A 22989-nucleotide genomic window follows, 5' to 3' on the forward strand; every position below is an offset into this window, starting at 1 on the left:
CTACAAAAGATTCTGTAAGGATTTCTTCACAAAGAATATGAAAGCAAAAAAAACCACAAGAGGATGGGTGGTATCAAACCACAGAAGAAGAAAAGACAAGGAATCAGAGAGTAGCATTCACTCAGCTGCACACAATCAAACCCTTAAACAACAAAAACAACTAAATGACAGGAATCAACACAAACCTATCAATATTAACACTGAAGGTCAACAGACTCAACTCCCCCATCAAAAGACACCATTTGGCAAACTGATTTAAAAAGGAAGATCCAACAATCTATTGTTCACAGGAGACCCATCTCATTGACAAAAACAAACACTGGCTTAGGGTGAAAGGCTAGAAGAAGATTTACCAAGGCAATGGCCCCTGAAAACAGGCAGGAGTACCAATACTTATATCAGACAAAGTAGACTTCAAATTTACATTGATCAAATGAGATAAAGAAAGATACTTCATACTAACAAAAGGGAAAACACACCAAAAGGAAATGACAATTATCAACCTATATGCACCCAATGTTAGTGTACTCAATTTCATCAAACATACTCTAGAAGACTTAAAAGCACATATAGACTCTAGCACAGTGGTAGTGAGAGACTTTAATACCAACGTTCCTATCACCAATAGATAGGTCATCCAAACAAAAAAATCAATAAAGAAAATCTAGAACTAAATAACACCATAGATCAAATAGACATAGCTGATGTCTACAGAATATTTCATCCAACATCCGCACAATATACATTCTTCTCAGCAGCCCATGGAACTTTCTCCAAAATTGAACATATCTTAGGGCACAAAGCAAGCCTCAGCAAATATGAGAAAACAGAAATAATCTCATGCATTCTATCTGATCATAATGCATTAAAACTAGAATTCAACAATGAAAACAACAGCAGAAAATATGCAAACAACTGGAAGCTGAACAGTACATTGCTCAATAATCAATGGGTCAATAATGAAATAAAAGAGAAAATTGAAAGTTTCATTGAAACTTAATGAAAATGATAACACAACCTACCAGAACCTATGGGACAAATCAAAAGCAGTCCTGAAAGGAAAGTTTATAGCCACGAATGCATATATTACAAGGACAGAAAGATCTCAAATCAATGACCTAATGCTACATCTCAAACTCCTAGAAAAACAAGAACAAGCAAACACAAATCGAGCAGAAAGAAAAAAATAATAAAAATGAGGGCCAAAATTAATGAAATAGAGACCAAAAAAGCACAAAGAATCAAAAAAACCAAAAAGCTGGTTCTTTGAAAAAATAAATAAGATTGGCAGACCCTTGGCAAATCTGACTAAAATGAGGAGGGAAAAGACCCAAATCAGTAAAATCTGAAATACAAAAGGGGATAACAACAAACACCAAGAAATCCATGGAATCATCAGAGACTACTTTGAGAACTTATATTCCGATAAATTTGAAAATGTTGAAAAAGTAGACAAATTTCTAGATACTTATAACCATCCAAAACTGAACCAAGAGGCTATTAACCACCTAAACAGATATACAACATGAAATTAAATTGAAGCAGCAATAAAGAGTCTCTCAAAAAAGAAAACTCCAGCATCTGATGGATTTTCTGCTGAATTCTATCAGACTTTTAAGGAAGAACTAATACCAACTTTACTTAAACTTTTCCAATAGATAGAGAGGGAAGGAATACTGCCTAATTCATTCTATGAAGCCAGTATTACACTCATCCTAAAACCAGACAAAGATACATCCAAAATGAGAATAATAGGTCTATCTCTGTAATGAATATCAATGCAAACACCCTCAATAAAATAATGGCAAAACAAATCCTACAACATATCAGGAAGATCATTAACCATGACCAATTGGCTTCATCCCAGGGATGCAGGAGTGGTTCAACATATGCAAATCAATAAATGTAATAGAGCACATTAATAGAAGCAAAGGCAAAAACAATTAATTATCTCAATAAATGCAGAAAAAGCCTTTGATAAGATTCAACACCACTTCATAATAAAAGCTTCAAGAAAACTAGGAATAGAAGGAATGTACCTCAATATTATAAAGACTATATATATGACAAACCTATAGCCAACATCAGACTTAATGGAGAAAACTGAAAACATTTCCCCTAAAATCAGGAATGAGACAAGTGTGCCACTCTCCCCACTCCTATTCAACATAGTCCTGGAATTCCTAGCCAGAGCAATAAGGAAGAAGAAGAAATAAAAGGAATACAAATAGGTAATGAAACTGTCAAAATATCCCTAATTGCAGATGACATGACCCTATGCCTAAAAGACCCAAAAAACTCTACCCAAAAACTCCTAGACACCATAAACAGCTTCAACAATGTAGCAGGATACAAAATCAACTTACAAAAATCAGTAGCTTTTCTATACACCAACAAAGAGCAAATTGAGAAAGAATATATGAAAACAAAAAAAAAGTCAAATATCTAGGAGTAAACTTAACAAAGGATGTAAATGACCTGTACAAGGAGAACTACAAACCTCTGAATAAAGAGATTGAGGAAGACTACAGAAGTGGAAAGATCGTCCATGTTCATGGATTGACAGAATTAGCATAGTAAAATGGCTATACTACCAAAAGTACTCTTCATATTCAACCAATTTCCATCAAAATCCTAATAAGTATTGCCAAGGCAATACTCAGCAAAAAGCAATGCTGGAGGTATCACAATACCTGATTTAAACTGTATTACAAAACAATAGCAATAAAAATAGCTTGGTAGTGACACAAGTGGAACAGAATAGAGGACCTGGATGTGAATCCATACAGCTATGCCCATCTTATTTTTGACAAAGCCACCAAAAACATACAATGAAGAATAGAGAGCATCTTCAACAAATGTTGCTGGGAGAAGTGGTTATCTGCCTGAAGAAAACTGAAACTAGAACCATGTCTATCACCCTGTACTAGGATCAACTCAAAATGGTTTAAGGACTTTAATATCAGACCCGAAATCTGAAGTTAGTACAAGAAAGAGCAGGGAAAACTCTGGAAGTTATAGGTATTGGCAAGGACCTCCTCAGTAGAACCCCAGCAGCTCAGCAACTAAGAGAAAGGATAGACAAATGGGACTACATGAAATAAAAAATGCTCTGGACAGCAAAAGAAATGGTCTCTACACTGAAGAGACTACCCACAGAGTGGGAGAAAATATTCACTGGCTATACATCAGACAAAGGAGTGATAACCAGAATATAAAAAATTGTACTCCCCAAAAATCAATGACCTAATAAAGAAGATGGCAACTGAACTAAACAGAACTTTTTCAAAGAAGAATTCCACATGGCCAAAAATGTTGAGGTGCATTTCTTCTATTCCTAGTTTTCTTGGAGCTTTTATTATAAAGTGGTGTTGAATTTTCATGTTACACAAAAAACATGAAAAAATGCTCACCATCCATGGTCATAAAGGAAATGCAAATGAAAACCACATTATGATTCTACCTCACTCTTGTTAGAATAGTTACCATCAAAAACACCACCAACAACAAATGTTGGCAAGGATGTGGAGAAATAGGAACCCTCATACACTACTGGTGGGAATGCAAGCTAGTTCAACCACTTTGGAAAACAATATGGAGGCTTCTTAAAAACTAAACATAGATCTGCCATATGACCCAGCAATACCATTCCTTAGGATATACCTGAAGGAATGCAACTAGGTTATTTCATAGGCATCTGCACATCCATGTTTATTGCAGCACTATTCACAATAGCCAAGTTATGGAAACAGCCAAGATGCCCCACCACTGATGAATGGATTAAGAAAATGTGGTATTTATACACAATGGACACAATGGAATTTTACTCAGCCACAGAGAAGGATGAAATTTTTTCATTCACAAGTAAATGGATGGAACTGGAGAACATCATCTTAAGCAAAGTTAGCCAGGCTCAGAAGTCCTAAAATCACATGTTCTACCTCATACGCAGAGTTTAGACCTAAAACAAATGCAGTAATATTATTAGACATGGGTCACATGCTAAGGGGCGAATGCATGCAGGAGGACTAGGGAAATGTAGGAAACCCAAAACTTGAAAGTGTTTGATGTGCCCACTGTAGAGGAGCAAATAAAATATTCTTAAACTGACAGAGGCCACTATGGGAAGGTGAGCTGGAAGTAGTGAAGATGCCTGGTAGAGAGGAACCAGTTCAGGTTGTAATACAAATGTGCATGGAAGCAATGCGAGGAATCTCTCTGTATAGCTATCTTTTTCTCAAGCTAGCAAACATGCTATGTCTTTCTTATTATCTCTTATGTTTTCTCTTTAACAAAATTGGAGAAGAGAGCAAAATAGGTGGGGCGAAAGAGAGGGAGTGTGGGGCAGTGGGGAGATATGGCCCAAACAATGTATGCACATATGAATAAATGAATAAACAATAAAATAATAAATACATAAAATTGGAAGAACAACAATTTGTATTTTCAGCATAAAGAAATCCTTTAAGAAATCAATAGAGACAGTGATTTTTTTTGAAGAAAATAAAAGAGGGACAAATGATATTATTGTGTTAAACTAAGGAACTTCTGCACAGCAAAGTTAGCTGTCAACAGGGTAAAGAGAAAACCACAGAATGGGAGAAAAAGTTTGTAAAATTACTATTTTAAGAAAGCATTGATAACCAAGATATATGTGGAAGGTTAAAAATCACTACAGTAAAAATAAATCATATGATGATTAAATGGGTATGTGATATAAATAGACACCTTTCAAAAGAAGATATAAGAATGGCCAGCAAGTATATAAAAATGTGCTAAAGAACACTAATCATCACAGAAATGCAAATCAAATCAGCAATGAAAGATAACCTTAACTTCAGTTAGAATGTCTATAATAAAAAAGACAACAATAATAAAAACTGGTGAGAATGCTAAGAAAAGGGACCATTGATAGACCTTTTATAAAATTCCTATTTTTTTCTTACAATTTTATTAGCGTATATTAATTGTTCACCAGGGGGCTCATTGCATCTTGTAGGCCATGATAAGAATGTAAATTAGTGTAGCCATTATGAAAAGAATAGGGAGGTTTCTCAAAAACCTGAAAATAGAACTATAATATGATTCAGCTTTACTAATATGGATATAAATCCAAAGAAAAAGAAATGAGTATATCAAAGTGATGTCTGCACTACGATGTTTATTGCAGCACTATTCACAATATCCAAGATATGGGATTGACTGAGGTTTCTGTTGTTGGAAAATGGATAAAGAAAATGTTATACACTTACACAGTAAGTATATAGCCATGAAAAACAAAATACAGTCATTTGCAGTAACAAGGACGGAACTAGAGGGCACTGTGTTATTTCATATAAACTCAGTACCAAAAAATACTGCATGTTCTCATTCATATGTGGAATTTAACAGACTTAATTTCATAAAAGTAGATAGTAGAATAGTGGCAAGCAGAAGATGGTAAGGTGAGTGGGGAGGATGGATAGAGAGAAGGTAGGTAACATGTACCTAGCTACAGTTAGACATCAGGAATAAATACTGTGTTCTATACTGCAGAAGGATTACTATAGTTTCAATGCTTCTTATATACCTTATAAAATAACAGAAGACAGGAATTTGAAGATTCCCAGCAAAAGGAATTACAAATACTTAAGAAGTAAAAATGATAATTACCCTGATTGGTTCATTATATATTATATAAATGCATCAAATTATCATTCTGTACCTAATAAATGTGTACAATTTTAAAAAAAAGATTAATGCAGGCACTGATGGCTCATGCCTGTAATCCTAGCTACTCAGGAGGCAGAGATCAGGAGGATCACAGTTCACAACCAGCTGGGGCAAATAGTTCGTGTGACCCTATCTCTAAAATACCCATCACAAAAAAGGGCCGGTAGAGTGGTTCAAGGTGAAGGCTCTGAATTCAAGCCCCAGTACTGCAAAAACAACAACAAAAAAAGATTAATAATATTTCACAAATTTTAGGTACTTAATTGAGATAATAATTTTCAACTTTATTATCTTTCAGTTTAACAATAATTGGTTGAGAGTAAGAGCACATTTCACAGTGGTTAAATCATTTAAAAATTTCAAAATTAAAATGAAATTCAGTATCACTGTCAACAAAACCCATCTATAAAAGCTGCCTAATTAAAGAAAAGTGCTATGCTCACGAAACATCATTAATGACTGTCTTCAATGCATTGAGCAAATTTGTGCTTGACATTGCAGTGAAGTCCACTGTACAGCTGCTCCCTTGGCTTTCATATGAGCAATGTTATCAGGCTGATCCCCGAACAAAGGAATGCCCACCATAGGGATCCCATGATGGATTGCCTCATAGATGCCATGGGCTCCACCATGAGTTATAAAAGCTTTGGTTTTTGGATGACCTGGCATTAAGTAAAATTATTAATAATATGTCTTAGAAATAAAATGAGAAATACAGAATAAAAGTTATAGAAGATGAAGTATTCTCTAGATAAGAGATTTTTGTAACCATGAAACTGCATTGTAATTGCTTTCAAATCCTAGAGAAAGAAGAACCAAAGTTCACTGAGAAGTAAGTGAAGGATAATGGAAGAGGTGGTATGACTTGAGACTTGAAAATGAAAACAAGACTGACAAATGGACAAAAACACAGAGAACAGCCTTGGTAGAAGAAATAGCACATACAAACATAGAAGAGGGCACAGTAGAACATGTTATCTTAAAGAAATAGTGAAGTCACTGAGTCTGATATGTAGGGTGTTTAAGGCAGCAGGGAGCAGTGTGTTTGTGGTATGGAATCAGAGGCAGGACAGGCTGCACTTCATCAGGAAATGTACTTCACTATTTGGATTGTTTTTGTCATGGAACATGCAAGGCCAGCTGTATCAAAGGAGAAAGTTATTCTTCAGTGACATTTGAAATAGCCCTTCAGTAGGTGAAAGGATAGATTAAAAGTTATAGAAATAAGAGATAGCAAATCCAGGAAGTGACAGAAAAATTCTCTGAGAGTTAATTACGCTGGAAATTATTCTGGCCATAAGAATCCCCTGCAGTAGGTATAGGTGTAAAGTTATAGAAATAGGAGACAAAGAAAATCCAGGAAGTGGCTAAAACATTCTCTGAGAGTTAATCATACCTGCAATGATTCTGGGATTCTGGCCATAAAGAATGTTATTGTGTATAATGAAATGCCAATACTGTTCTTAATCTTCTTACTGCTAACACTAGAAAGTCAATATAAATAAGTTAAGGTTATTTTTCAGTTTTTCATTATAAATTTTTATAAATATATTTCCTTCTGAACTATTATCTGACTGAGAGGCCATTCATCATGTTTTCACTTTTTATTCTCTAGGGTCTTACCAAGAAGGTCATTCTGGGGGATCCACTTGTTCAGCTGAATGTTGGAAACTAAAGTGTCTGGTTTCTTGCCATCAAATCTCCATACAGCATATTGACTCAATCTTATCAATTGAGTCAAATTTCAAATTATAGAATGCTGAAGAGCTTAAGAAATCACATATTTAAATGCCTACCATGTAACAAATAAGGAAATGAAGACAAGGGAACTACTTAAATGGTGATAATAGAGGTAGTACTTTTACCACAATTATTTTTATATTTAGTCAAAAATGACAAACAATCCTGATATTTTGTAAGTAGCACCTTAGGCAAGTGAGTTTATCAATATCAAACACTAGTTTTTAAGAAATTCATAGTTCACTATAATTTATGGGCAACAAGCTATAGAAAATTACTAATGATAAACAGATTGATCTTGCTTCATGATTCTGTATTTTACACTAGTTCTCATCTTTTAAAATTAATATGTTATTTGAGTGCTATGTGAGGAAATTTTATTATAACTACTTTTTTTCACAAGTTATTTTACAATAGACTACTAGACTCTTGGTATCTTCAGGTTCATGGCACCAAGGAGCCCACCAAAGGAGAAAAACCATGAACACACACAATGCATTGAGCTGAGTACTATAAAATTACTCAGATTTACCTATATCATACATACAGTATGTCTGAGCATCCATAACTTAAAATAGAATAGAGTAGGCTACATTACTGTCACAAAAATTTCCTTGTACACATTGATACTGCTTACCAAAAACTAGTTCTTATTTCATGTTCTTTATCTCAAATATTATAGACTCTTGCTTCATTTTTCCCACAACACTGCAAGCTTTCGCTGCAGACATACTGCCTTTCAATTCTACTGCTACTATATGGCACTTATTTTGACTCAGTTTTATGACTCTTCTCAAAACCTTGGCAGATTTCATATATTTAGGCAAATTAACTGGCTTTCAATGCTGGTGTCATTATGCTTTTCCCTCAGCTATAAAGAGAACACTAGGAGGTTATCAGCCAGTGAAGCCTCTGAATCGAGCCATCTTCTGGATTGTGTTTGTCATGTGTCATTTTTTTATTAACTGAATTGTTATAAATGCAGCCCACAACATCTGTTGGTTCAGTATCTCTCCCTGGATGTGATTGGGTTCCTGCTAGCCTGTGTGGCAACTGTGATGCTCATTATCCTAAATGTCTCTTTTGTTGTGGGAAGTTTGCTAAAACAGGAAAAAAAAAAAAAGGAGTACCTGTATCTAGGTTTGTAGTTGAGAAGCCTGATAATGAGGTCTCCTCTCATTTACCCCAGCAAGAAGAGGTTCCGATACCAGATTCTTTTCCTTTTGCAGAAAAACAAATTTTCACAACTTACCCATTGAAATTAAATTTGTTTCAGAGAGACGTAACATTTGTTTAAGAGTTAGTAATATTTTAGGACAAAGAAACAATTTAATTGTGAAAAAATAAGATTCAATTAAATCTATATAAGCATATATAGAAATTTTCTTTTGCAACTTAAAAGTTATACCAAAATATTTACTGTACTTTTCAATCCAGGTTATTCATAGGCACAGGAAAATTTAAAAGTCTACTTATAATATCATTGAGGATTGACAAATACTCAGCCTGCTTTACTTTCATTTGTTGCAGAATTTTATAGTTTTAACTTCTTTCTAAAGAGTATATTTAATAATTAGAATTCTGTTTAAAAAATTCACTCTTCAAGTTGGTTTTAGGAGACAAGGAGCACTGTATGGCACTATACACCCAGCCTCACCATCACTTCTGTCCTACAGAACACAGCAGGATATTTACCTTCCTCCCACTAAAGTTATTTCCCTGTAGAATGTCTGTATAATCAGAAATATAATTAATCCTTCTTTCTCCTATAAAATTTTACTCTTTAAGAAACTATTTGGTTCATGAGCTCGTTTTTGTTTCTCTCAGTCCTTTAAAGAAAGTTGACTTGATTGCTCTCACTCTTATATTCAGTCATTGGGAATAGATGTAAAGACTAAATTTTAGGATGAGATAGCACAGAACAGGAACTCTAAAGAAACTTACTGAATTTTTATTTCCAATATATGTGTAAGTACATATATTTTTTTACAAACCAGAAAACAGCATTACCTATATTCCTTAATGTTATGTAAAAATTTGTGAGTTTCTGGTAGACAAATTGAAATAATGATTATTATCCAATAATATATACTTCATAAAAGCTGGTCTAATTTATCAATCTTTCCTCAGTAATCTATTGTCTCATCCATCTTTCAATGCTAATATGAAAATATTAAATCATTTATGGTGACTAAAGTAACATAATCATTTTCCTTCAAACTTAGACACATTATAACACAATAATTTATAACAATGCAATCAATAGAAAAGTTGCTTAAATTGTGTGGGATAGATAAACTCAATCATGAATATTTCTAAGGCCAACTTTTAATGTACACATCAAGGAACCACTTTATAATCAAAGTGATACAACTTGAGATACATCCAGTTGTCCTTATTGGTAGGAAGACCATTATCCTCGTCTCACAAGAATCATGAATTACAAATCCTACAGCATGAATTCATTTAAATAAAATACATTATTTTAATATGTTAGGGGAATTATATGATGAATTTCAAAGTAATTTCCTATATATCTGGTCTAATATTTTACTATTTTAAAGACAAATAGAACAGATATAGTGTATTGTACATAGTATTGGTAAATCATACACATAATACTGAATTATATTCCATCACACTATAATGCAATACATCTACAAACAAAGGATTAGTATCTTCCTTATAGTGAGAAAACTAGCAGTCACCAAGCAAAAATATTGAGTTTAATATGCAATAAAGGAAGGAGACAGGTACGCATTCATTGATGTGAAAGGGGCCAATAATACATAAAAGCAACAAAAGTCATCAATACTTGAGGAAATGGAAGGCATTAAAGAAAATTCAACATTCTTTCATAATAAAAAAATCTCAACCAATCATGTATAAAAGGAGCATATATAAACATAAGTAAAACCACAAATGACAAATCTATATATACTTGATATTAAACAGGGAAATGTCAAAAGTTCTTTTAAGATCCAGACCAAGAAATGTTTGCCCACCCACATCATTCCTATTAAATATAGTTCTGGAAATCCTAGACAGACCTATGAGGAAAGAAAAAGAAACTAATTTCACTCAAAATGGAAAGAAGGCAAATTATCCCTTTTGCAGACCACGTGATCTTACATAGAGAAAAATCTACTAAGCTCCAACCAAAACCTTTAGAACAGATGAAAATTTCAGTAGTGACTGAGTATAAGATCAATATATGAAAGCTAGTAGCATTTCTATAGACTAATAATGAACTACAAAAATTAATTAAATAAATACCTAGGAATAAATTTAAACAAGAAAGTTTTTTAAATGATGCAATTAAAACTGCAAAATGCTGATTAAAGAAATTAAGAAAGGGCTGTGACATGGCTTAAGTGGTAAAGCACCTACTTAGCAAGAATGGGGCCCTGAGTTCAAACCCCTGCACTGCCAAAAAGAAACTGAGAAAGGCACATAGAAAAATTGGGAAGATATCCCTTGTGTGTGGCAAGAATTCAAATTGCTCTTAAGTGGTAGAGTACCTGAATAGCAAATGTGAGGCCCTGAGTTCAAACACTACCAAAACAAAGAGTTCAAATTGCTGAAATGTACTTATAATCCATAGCAATCTATAGTTTCAACCCAAATCTTATCAAAATACCAAAGACTTCTTCACAGTCATAAAAAAGAAAAGCATGATAAATTTTACATGCACCTATAAACATCGGAACAGAAAGTGATCCTAAACAAAAAGACCCAAATAGGAGGCACAACCACTCTAGAAAACAATATGGAGGCAGATCTTAAAAAAATAGATCTGCCATATGATCCAGCAATCCCATTTCTAGGGATATACCCAATGAAATGTGACTCAGGATACTCCAGAGGCACTTGCACACCCATGTTTATTGCAGTGCTATTCATAATAGCCAAGTTATGGAAACAGCCAAGATGCCCCACTACTGATGAATGGATTAAGAAAATGTTTATTTATACACAATGGAATTTTACTCAGCCATGAAGAAGAATGAAATCTTATCATTTGCAAGTAAATGGATGGAACTGGAGAGCATCAACCTGAGCAAGGTTAGCCAGGCTCAGAAGACCAAAAATCATATGTTCTCCCTCATATGCAGATTTTAGATCTAGGGCAAAGGCAGTAATGTTGTTGGACTTGGGTCACACGCTAAAGAGAGAGCACATAGGGGAGGCATAGGGATAGGTAGGAAACCGAAAACTTGAAAGTGTTTTTTGTCCACACTGCAGAGGAGCTAATACAATAACCTTAAAGTGACAGAAGTCAGTATGGGAAGGTGACCAGGAAGTAGTGAAAAGATCAAGTAGAGATAAGTCAATGCAGGTTGTAATATACTTGTGCTTGGAAGCAATGCTAGGAGTCTCTCTCTATAGCTATCCTTATCTCAACTACCAAAAATGATTTGTCTTTCTTATTATTGCTTATGTCTTCTCTTTAACAAAATTGGAGAAAAGGACAGAACAGGTTCTGCCTGGAAGCAAGGGAGTGGGGGGAAGAGGTGGGGAGGCAAGGGGGAGAAATGGCCCAATCAATGTGTGCACATTTGAATAAAATAATACAGAAAAAAATAAACAAAGTGAAAAAGAAAAAAAGAATCTTCTATAGTGGTAGTTTGGTGGTCATATAGTTTCAGTTTCTGTTTATCATGGAAGACTTTTATTCCTCCATTGATTTTGAATAATAGCTTTGTTGGGTGGAGTATTCTAGGACTAAAATTGTTTTCTTTCAGTGCTCAGAATACCTCACTCCATGTCCTTCTTGTTTTTAAGGTTTCTGTTGAGAAAACTGCTGTTACTTTGATTGGTTTACCTTTATATGTTATTTGAGTTTTTTTGCTCTTTCACCTTCAGTATTGTTTCCTTGTTCTCTGTGCTAATTGTTTTAGCAATAATATGCCATGGTTCTATTTTGGTTATGTCTGTTTGGTTTCTTGGAGGCTTTCTGTACCTGAATGGGCATCACTTTCTTGAAATTTGGAAAATTGTTATTTTGTTGAATATATTATGTACACATTTGGCTTGAACCTCTTCTCCTTCAATGCCCATGATTCACAGGTTTGATCTTTTAATGGAATCACTGAGTTCTTGCATGTTCCTTTTTCAGTCTTTTTTGAGTCCTTTGTCCAAGGACTCCTGTTTTTCATTAATATCTGTTTTGTCTTCAAGCCCTGAAATTTTGTCTTCCACTTGTGCTAGTCTGCTGAATTGGCTTTCAACTATTTTTTAGTTGATTTAAGAAAATTTTTATTCCCATGATTTCTGTTTGATTCTTTTTTCTGAAGTTTTCCATATCTTTGTTAAACTCCTGTTTCATATCTTGTACTATCTTCTTTAATTCATTTATCTCTTTTTCATAATCTCCTTAGTTTCCCCTTGGAGCATGTTGAAGTCCACTTTGAGTTCATTTAGTTGTTCCTGTGTATTCTCATTTTTTTTATTTTTGTTGTCTTGATGTTCTTTGAGTTGTTTTTGTATGTTCTCCTCAAACTTCTCTTCAAGCTCCTTCATGAGTATTTCTATGAGCTTGTTTTTGAGTTCTTCCTTGAGCATGTCTTTATGTAACTCATTGGACTCATTCTTCTGGAGTCATTTCCTTCATTTTCCACTGAATCTTTCATTAAACTGCTAGTCTTTTGAGGGGCTATATTTCCTTGCCTTCTTCTTCTCCTCTTGTTTCTGTCATGTGCCATGTTCCTATGTTATTGAGTGGCAATTTGGGTGTTTTAATCACTGTTATCAAATTCAGTGATTCAATACTGGACCTGTTATTTACCTAATGTGTAGAGAGCCTCTTGGTGATATTATCTACAAGCAGTAGAGTTTAGGGAGAGAATGGTTGTTTGGTAGAGGTAGATATTAAGTATTTAAAGAGATGATGCTAGAGGAAGGGGCAGAAAGGGGGGAATGGGTTAAGGGTGGAAGGGGTGTGAGGTGTGGGGATTATAGGGTACTAAGTCCCTAATGTGTGTTATGGTGTAGATAAGTTTTTGTGGAAGAGGGTGCTATTGTCAGGGATTGCCAAGGGATAGGAAGAATAGGGTAATGTAAAGTTGGTATAATAGACTATTTAGTGGTTGGTGCATATTGAGGAAGTCAGTGTAGTAACAGGAGAGGGATGGGGAGGAGAAGGTAAGGAGAAGAAAAGAAGGGAGAGAAGATAGAAACAGAAGAAAAAGAAAACATGGGGGGAAGAAAGGAAAGTGGAGCAATAGAGGGCTGAATGAATTAGTGTTTGGACAGAATGGAAGGGGAAAGTCAGGAACAATAACATGGAAAAAATGAAGAAAATAAAAGTAATAATTAAAAATTATATATACATTTATATATATGATTAGTTCAATGAATGTTCTGGACTCTTTCCTCTGGTTTGAGATTCAAGTGATGACACTTTTTATAGGGAATTTGACCAAAACATTGTCCTTTCCTAATGTTAGGCTTCATAGCAATGGATGTTGCCCCTCCCTATCAGTTTTATGGGGGATTGGCTCTGGGTTTTTGAGCCCAGTCTTCCTTAGTGGGATGGGCCCTCTGGTGTGGGCAGGTTTTCAGAACTGGTCCCATGAGGAATTGGTAAATGAGCAGTCACCAGCCCCTTCCACTAACAGGGCAAGGTTGTGCGGTAGAAATAAGCTTTTCTTTTAGTAAGACTGTCAGTTTCAGTTTGCTCCCAGTTTCTCCAAGGCAGTGCAATGCATAGCTTTCATCACAATGCTGCTAAATTGCCCCACAAGGGGTAATTCAATCCATTTTCTGCCTCTCCTCCTCCAAGCAGAGAGGAAATGCTCCCTGTCTGTATTTGGCCACCAGTTTTGTCTGGGGGGATGCAATCAGCTCCTCAGCTGCACTAGAACATGTGGTTCCCTCTAACACAGATAATGTGTCTCTCTTACCTGGCAGGATTACAGATTCACTCAGGTGAAAGCATGTCAGCTACAAGGCAGCACAGACAGGCAGAAATCAGAGGTTCTGTGACCATGCATATTTGTCAGGTCCAGGTTTTCCCTGATGCCTCAGCTCCCTTTCTGTTATTCTCTGTGTTGCATTTTTGCTGACAAGATTGCAGGCACATTGATGTGGAAACAAGTCAACACAAGCAGACAGCAGTCAGAAGTTCTGTGTCTGCACATATTACAGTGGGTCTGGGTCTTCCCAGATTCTTGCAGGTCTCTTTCTATAGTTCTGTATTGTGTTTTAGCTTTACTGACTCAGGTTGGAAAGAAATGAGAGAAAAGAAAAAGAAAGAATGAAAATGAGAGGAAGAAAGAAAGGAAGGAAGGAGGGAGGGAGGGAGGAAGGAAGGAGGGAAGGAAGGAAAGAAGCTTCCTGACCTGTGCCTGACTGTGCCCAGCCAACAGATATGCAGGCCAGCATCTGCCTGAACCTATGTGCAGCTGTTGTGCACTATAAAAATCTAGTTTAAGGGTCAGTCAATGAATATTATGTGCCCACATGTGCTGGTGGTATCTTGGTTTGCATAAAAAGCAGGATGATCTGTGGAGAGCAGATTATGAGAAGCTATGAGAACTGGACATCAGCAAGGCGAGCTGCAGCTCAGCTGCTTTTCCTAAAATATTTATCTGTAAACCAAGATTTGCGCAGCCCCAAGCCACAGAAGAGGAAAATGCAGAACAGCTGCTTCTAGTTGTTTACATTTAGAGAAGCAGGAACACAGGTTTCTCCTGTTAAAATGTCATGCCCCTCCCTGAGAACCCCTGCTCCAGCCTGTTTACCACTGGATAAAAAAGACTCCCTGAAGGAGGACACCAAGCTTTTGCTTTGGGAGCTTTTGCCTTTGATTTGAGGCTTGTTGTTTTTGGCTTTCTGAGAGGAAAGGCTTTTTGGATGTGGGAGGTTTTTGGAAGGGAAGATTGCTGGAGGGAGATTGCTGAAAGGCGAAAATGAATAACTGAAGGGAGAATAATTGCTAAAGGGGAACTGCTAGAAAACCTAAGAGACAAGACTTTAAGAAAGCTAAAGAGAGAACATGGGACAGTGCAAGTCTGCAAAGAGAACTTTATACACAGGTTTTAAAAAAGCTAAGCTAAAGAAAAACTAAAGAGAATACCAGAGTTTGAACTTGGCCACCACCATGGAGGCACAGGCTCAAGATAGGTCTCAGATTTTTGCCTGAGGCCAGTCTCTGACTGCTGACCTTCTACTGCAGACTCCTGAATAACTGTAATTATTGGTGAGTGCTGGATCCCCACAGGAGAAGGAACAGGCAGACCTCGTGAGCTCCTGACCCAGAGACCCTGCCAAGAAGCTGGAGACACATCTGACTGAGGTAAAGCACCAGGGAGAGCCAAAAACACAGCACTCTAAACACTTAGATCATGGAAGGCTTATCCACGCCATGATCTAATAAAAAAAAACACCAGGCCTGCCAAATCCCCACCCCATAGGTCTGCAGAGCCAAGCCGCTCCTCCATTCTGCTGGCTCTCAACCCCTCGAGCTGTGCCCCACAGCCCTGCCCCCCCCACCAATGGGATACCCATCCCCCAGCCACTCCAGCCTCCAGCCCACAGACCCACACCATGCTGGGATACCCACCTGTCCACTGCGCCACTGGATCCATGACCACCAGGATCCCTGCCACCCGTCCATGCCAGAACCCAGCCTGGAGCCAGTCCCACAGCTCACCGGGATACCACCCAAGTCCACAACCCTTCAAGCCCTGCTGATCCCCAGCTACGCGTGGGACAACCAGACCCCTGCCCCTCGGACTCCCCACGCCCATCAGGCCCTGCTGGGCTCCAGCTCTGTGTGGAAGGACTGGAGCTCCACCCTGCTGGGACAGGCACCAGCCTGTATTGATTTTGAGGAGAGTAGTTTCCACCCCTTCCTCTCCCCATTGCTCCATTTGGTGCTGTGCAACTATGTTCTGATAAGCTAGTTGGTTCTTTTGATTGCCTGATTTCTTTTCCTGATTTAATATTTGTTCAACTATGATATTTTTGATATATTGTGAGAAGATTTGTAAATGCCACAATGTACTCCCAGCACAATGAAAAGATAATAAGACAATATTCAATGTTCTTAAAGAAAAACTGACAACCAAAATATACGATGTTCAGCAAAGATATCCTTAAGAAATGAAAGAGAATTAAATTATTTCGCAAATAATCTAATGGCATTCATGACCAAGAGAATAGCCTTATAAAAAGAAGTTTAAAAGATTCCAACATCTGGAAAGAAAAGGAGGAAAAGATCATCATGAAAACACTTAAAAAAACAAAAAAAGGGAAAAATCACCATTAAAACAGACACATCAAAGAAAGAAGAATCAGAACTTATTACAGAAAATTGCCAAACCACAATAACAAGTACGGAGAGACAAAGAAAGGAAAAACTAATATTATACATCACAGAACTATTTATAAAATACCAGAAATAGTTGCTACCTATCAATAAAGTAAAACCTTTAAAGTAATTAAACTAAATTCTCCAATCAAAACATATAGGCAGAATAAATAAACAATACTTTACCATAACTTCACTTTGTTTTTTTTTTTGTTTTGGTTTTTTTTTCTTTTATTATTTATATGTGCATACAAGGCTTGGGTCATTTCTCCCCCCTGCCCCCACCCCCTCCCTTGCCACCCCACCCCCTCAATACCCACAGAAACTATTTTGCCCTTATTTCTAATTATGTTGTAGAGAGAGTATAAGCCATAACAGGAAGGAACAAGAGTTTTTACTGGTTGAGATGATGATAGCTATACAGGGAGTTGACATCACATTAATTTCCTGTGGGTGTGTGTTACCTTCTAGGTTAATTCTTTTTGATCTCACCTTTTCTCTATTTCCTGGTCCCCTTCTCCTATTGGCCTCAGTTGCTTTTAAGGTATCTGCTTTAGTTTCTCTGCGTTAAGGGCAACAAATGCTAGCTAATTTTTTAGGTGTCTTACCTATCTTGTGTGCTCTCGCTTTTATCATGTGCTCAAAGTCCAGTCCCATTGTTGTGTTTGCCCTTGATCTAATGTCCACCTATAAGGGAGAACATACGATTTTTGGTCTTTTGGGACAGGCTAACCTCACTCAGAATGATGTTCTCCAATTCCATCCATTTACCAGCAAATGATAACATTTCGTTATTCTTCATGGCTGCATAAAATTCCATTGTGTATAGATACCATATTTTCTTAATCCATTCGTCAGTGGTGGGGCATCTTGGCTATTTCCATAACTAGGCTATTGTGAATAGTGCCGCAATAAACATGGGTGTGCAGGTGCCTCTGGAGTAACCTGTGTCACAGTCTTTTGGGTATATCCCCAAGAGTGGTATTGCTGGATCAAATGGTAGATCAATGTCTAGCTTTTTAAGTAGACTCCAAACTTTTTTCCAGAGTGGTTGTACTAGTTTACATTCCCACCAACAGTGTAAGAGGGTTCCTTTTTCCCCTGCATCCTCGCCAACACCTGTTGTTGGTGGTGTTGCTAATGATGGCCATTCTAACAGGGGTGAGGTGGAATCTTAGTGTGGTTTTAATTTGCATTTCCTTTATTGCTAGAGATGGTGAGCATTTTTTCATGTGTTTTTTGGCCATTTGAATTTCTTCTTTTGAGAAAGTTCTGTTTAGTTCACTTGCCCATTTCTTTATTGGTTCATTAATTTTAGGAGAATTTAGTTTTTTCAGTTCCCTATATATTCTGGTTATCAGTCCTTTGTCTGATGTATAGCTGGCAAATATTTTCTCCCACTCTGTGGGTGTTCTCTTCAGTTTAGAGACCATTTCTTTTGATGAACAGAAGCTTTTTAGCTTTATGAGGTCCCATTTATCTGTGCTATCTCTTAGTTGCTGTGCTGCTGGGGTTTCGTTGAGAAAGTTCTTACCTATAACTACTAATTCCAGAGTATTTCCTACTCTTTCCTGTATCAACTTTAGAGTTTGTAGTCTGATATTAAGATCCTTGAACCATTTTGAGTTAATCTTGGTATAGGGTGATATACATGGATCTAGTTTCAGTTTTTTGCAGACTGCTAACCAGTTTTCCCAGCAGTTTTTGTTGAAGAGGCTGCTATTTCTCCATCGTATATTTTTAGCTCCTTTGTCAAAGACAAGTTGGTTATAGTTGTGTGGCTTCATATCTGGGTCCTCTATTCTGTTCCACTGGTCTTCATGTCTGTTTTTGTGCCAGTACCATGCTTTTTTATTGTTACTGCTGTGTAATATAGTTTGAAGTCAGGTATTGTGATACCTCCTGCATTGTTCTTTTGACTGAGTATTGCCTTGGCTATTCGTGGCCTCTTGTGTTTCCATATAAATTTAACAGTAGATTTTTCAATCTCTTTAATGAATGTCATTGGAATTTTGATGGGAATTGCATTAAACATGTAGATTACTTTTGGGAGTATCGACATTTTTACTATGTTGATTCTACCAATCCATGAGCATGGGAGATCTCTCCACTTTCTATAGTCTTCCTCAATCTCTTTCTTCAGAATTTTATAGTTTTCCTTGTAGAGGTCTTTCACATCTTTTGTTAGGTTTACACCTAGGTATTTGATTTTTTTGAGGCTATTGTAAATGGAATTGTTTTCATACATTCTTTTTCAGTTTGCTCATTGTTAGTGTATAGAAATGCTAATGATTTTTCTATGTTGATTTTATATCCTGATACCTTGCTATGGCTATTGATGATGTCCAGAAGCTTCTGAGTAGAGTTTTTTGGGTCTTTAAGGTATAGGATCATGTCGTCTGCAAATAGGGATATTTTGACAGTTTCTTTACCTATTAGTATTCCTTTTATTCCTTCTTCTTGCCTAATTGCTCTGGCTAGGAATTACAGTACTGTGTTGAATAGGAGTGGAGATAGTGGGCATCCTTGTCTGGTTCCTGATTTTAGAGGGAATGGTTTCAGTTTTTCTCCATTAAGTATAAAGCTGGCTGTAGGTTTGTCATATATAGCTTTAATAATGTTGAGGTACTTTCCTTCTATTCCTAGTTTTCTTAGAGCTTTTATCATGAAATGGTGTTGGATCTTATCAAAGGCTTTTTCTGCATCTATTGAGTTGATCAAGTGGTTTTTGTCTTTGCTTCTGTTAATGTGGTTTATTACATTTATTGATTTTCATATGTTGAACCACCCCAGCAACCCTGGGATGAAGCCTACTTGGTTGTGGTGAATAATAATTTTGATGTGCTGTTGAATTCGGTTCGCCATTATTTTGTGGAGGATTTTTGCATCAATGTTCATTAAGGAGATTGGCCTGTCGTTCTCCTTTTTGGAGGTGTCTTTGCCTGGTTTTGGGATAAGTGTAATAGTGGCTTCATAAAATGTGTTTGGCAGTTTTCCTTCCCTTTCTATTTCGTGGAACAGTTTAAGGAGGGTTGGTATCAGTTCTTCTTTAAAGGTCTGATAGAATTCAGCAGAGAATCCATCAGGTCCTGGACTTTTCTTTTTGGGGAGACTCTTGATTGCTGCTTCAATTTCATTTTGTGTTATAGGTCTATTCAGGTGATTAATTTCCTCTTGGTTCAGTTTTGGATGATCATATGTATCTAGAAATCTGTCCATTTCTTTTAGATTTTCAAATTTATTTGAATGTAGGTTCTCAAAGTAGTCTCTGATGATTTCCTAGACTTCCATGGTGTTTGTTGTTATCTCCCCTTTTGCATTCCTGATTCCACTAATTTGGGTTTTTTCTCTCCTCATTTTAGTCTGGTTTGCCAGGGGTCTATCAATCTTGTTTATTTTTTCAAAGAACCAGCATTTTGTTTCATTAATTCTTTGTATGTTTTTTTTGGTTTCTATTTCGTTGATTTCAGCTCTTATTTTTATTATTTCTCTCCTTCTATTTGTCTTGGGATTTGCTTGTTCTTGTTTTTCTAGGAGTTTGAGATGTATCATTAGGTCATTGATTTGGGATCTTTCAGTCTTTTTAAGATATACACTCATGGCTATAAACTTTCCTCTCAGGACTGCCTTAGCTGTGTCCCATAGGTTCCAGTAGGTTGTGTTTTCATTTTCATTGACTTCCAGGAACTTTTTAATTTCCTCTTTTATTTCATCAATGATCCATTCTTCATTAAGTAATGAGTTATTTAGTTTCCAGCTGTTTGCATGTTTTTTGTCTTTACTTTTGTTGTTGAGTTCTACTTTTACTGCATTGTGATCAGATAGTATGCACGGTATAATTTTTGTTTTCTTATATTTGCTGAGACTTGCTTTGTGCCCTAGGATAAGATCTATTTTGGAGAAGGTGCCATGGGCTGCTGAGAAGAATGTATATTGTGTAGAAGTTGGATGAAATGTTCTGTAGACATCAACTAGGTCCATTTGATTTATTGCATATTTTAGATCTTGGATTTCTTTATTGATTTTTTGTTTGGATGACCTATGTATTGATGATAATGGGATGTTAAAGTCTCCCACAATCACTGTGTTGGCGTTTATATATGCATTTATGTCTTTCAGGGTATGTTTGATGAAATTGGGTGCGTTGACATTGGGTGCATACAGGTTGATAATTATTATTTCTTTTTCATCTATTTCCCCTTTTATTAGTATGGAATGTCCTTCTTTATCTCGTTTGGTCAATGTAGGTTTGAAGTCTACTTTGTCAGAGATAAGTATTGCTACTCCTGCCTGTTTTCAGGGGCCATTGGCTTGGTAAATCTTCTTCCAGCCTTTCATCCTAAGCCTATGCTTATTTCTGTCGGTGAGTTGGATCTCCTGTAAGCAACAAATTGTTGGATCTTCCTTTTTAATCCATTTCATCAAGCGGTGCCTTTTGATGGGTGAATTAAGTCCGTTAACATTAAGCGTTAGTACTGATAGGTATGTGGTGATTCCTGTCATTTAGTTGTCTTAGTTGTTTGAAGGTTTGATTGTGTGTACCTAAGTTGAGGTTACTCTCTACTGTCTTGCTTTTTCTTTTCCTGTGGTTTGGTGCTGCCTGTCTTTTCATGGTTAAGTTGGGTTTCACTTTCTGTGTGCAGAATCCCTTGAAGAATCTTTTGTAGTGGTAGCTTTGTGGTCACATATTGTTTTAGTTTCTGCTTATCATGGAAGACTTTTATTGCTCCATCTATATTGAATGATAGTTTTGCTGGGTAGAGTATCCTGGGGTTGAAGTTATTTTCATTCAGTGCCCAGAAGATCTCACCCCAAGCTCTTCTTGCTTTTAATGTTTCTGTTGAGAAGTCTGCTGTGATTTTGATGGGTCTACCTTTGTATGTTACTTGTTTTTTCTCTCTTACAGCCTTCAATATTCTTTCCTTAGTTTCTAAACTTGTTGTTTTAATGATGATATGTCGTGGGGTAGTTCTATTTTGATCTGGTCTGTTTGGTGTCCTGGAGGCCTCTTGCATCTGTATGGGAATATCTTTCTCTAGATTTGGGAAATTTTCCATTATTATTTTGTTGAATATATTACACATTCCCTTCACTTGCACCTCTTCTCCTTCTTCGATGCCCATGATTCTCAAGTTTGGTCTTTTGATGGAGTCAGTGAGTTCTTGCATTTTCTTTTCACAGGTCTTGAGTTGTGTAATTAATAGTTCTTCAGTTTTTTCTTTAATTACCATTTCATCTTCATGTTCTGAGATTCTGTCTTCTGTTTGTTCTATTCTGCTGGATTGGCCTTCCGTTTTGTTTTACAGTTCTGTTTCATTCTTTTTTCTGAGGTTTTCCATATCCTGGGTGGTTTCCTCTTTAATGTTGTCTATTTTTGTCCTGAGTTCATTTATCCATTTATTCATTGTGTTCTCTGTTTCACTTTGGTGTTTATACAGTGCTTCTATGGTTTCCTTTATTTCTTCTTTTACTGTTTCAAATTCTCTATTTTTATTGTCTTGGAATTTCTTGAGTGTCTCCTGTACATTTTGGTTGACCCTATCCAGTATCATCTCTATAAAATTCTCATTGAGTACCTGTAGTATGTCTTCTTTTAAATTATTCTTGTGGGCTTCATTGGGTCCTTTGGCATAGTTTATCTTCATTTTGTTGGAGTCTGTATCTGAGTTTCTGTTTTCTTCATTCTGCTCTGGTTCCTGTACTCATTTTTTGCTGTGGGGAAACTGGTTTCCCTGTTTTTTCTGTCTTCCCATCATTGTCTTGGTATTGTTACTGTCCCTGTACTGTGTGCAATTAAGTATTTTCTAGCTTGTAATAATAACAGTGGTAATATTTACAATGGAAGGGTGAGCTGAGATGGAAAGCAAGAAGTTAAAGAAAAGGGGAAAACAAATACACAGACAAGAGGGAGAAAGCAGAACAAGGTATCAGACAAGAAAGTTTCAAAGGTATAAACAGGGAGTGTTAGTGTACTAATTGACAGTAAACTGACCAAGACATTAGAGAGGCAGAGAGAGGATTGAAAATCAAAAATAAAAAAATAAAGATAAGAATAAAAATAAAAAATAAGTTAATGAAAGAAATATCTATATATAAAAATGAATTAAAATAAAATGGAAAATAGAAAATTTAAAAAAAAACAACAAAAAAAACCCTCCAAGTTTAAATGCAATGAAATTTCATTCTTAATAATTTGGGTGTCCGTCTCAGTCTCCAATCCT

The 22989-nt window shown here is 36.2% G+C and overlaps 2 long non-coding RNA genes across 5 annotated transcripts in view; one reads left to right on the forward strand and one right to left on the reverse strand.

Moving 5' to 3' along the window:
• The window catches only part of LOC141410967 (uncharacterized), a 70055-nt gene that overhangs the window by 38124 nt on the left and 8942 nt on the right, over positions 1 to 22989 (reverse strand). The window contains exon 1 of one of the 4 annotated variants that reach the window (XR_012435795.1): positions 16019 to 16596. The exons of the other annotated variants lie outside the window; for them this stretch is intronic. This is a non-coding gene — a long non-coding RNA (uncharacterized lncRNA). Of the gene's footprint in view, positions 1 to 16018; positions 16597 to 22989 lie in introns of those variants that run through there. 4 annotated transcript variants of the gene reach the window in all.
• LOC141410968 (uncharacterized) overlaps positions 1 to 22989 on the forward strand; it is a 37557-nt gene that overhangs the window by 11768 nt on the left and 2800 nt on the right. Inside the window, exon 2 of the long non-coding RNA XR_012435796.1 lies at positions 15632 to 15751. This is a non-coding gene — a long non-coding RNA (uncharacterized lncRNA). The remainder of the gene's footprint in view (positions 1 to 15631; positions 15752 to 22989) is intronic.

The sequence above is a fragment of the Castor canadensis genome, chromosome 9, assembly GCF_047511655.1.
Source record: "Castor canadensis chromosome 9, mCasCan1.hap1v2, whole genome shotgun sequence".
Classification (NCBI taxonomy): Eukaryota; Metazoa; Chordata; class Mammalia; order Rodentia; family Castoridae; genus Castor; species Castor canadensis.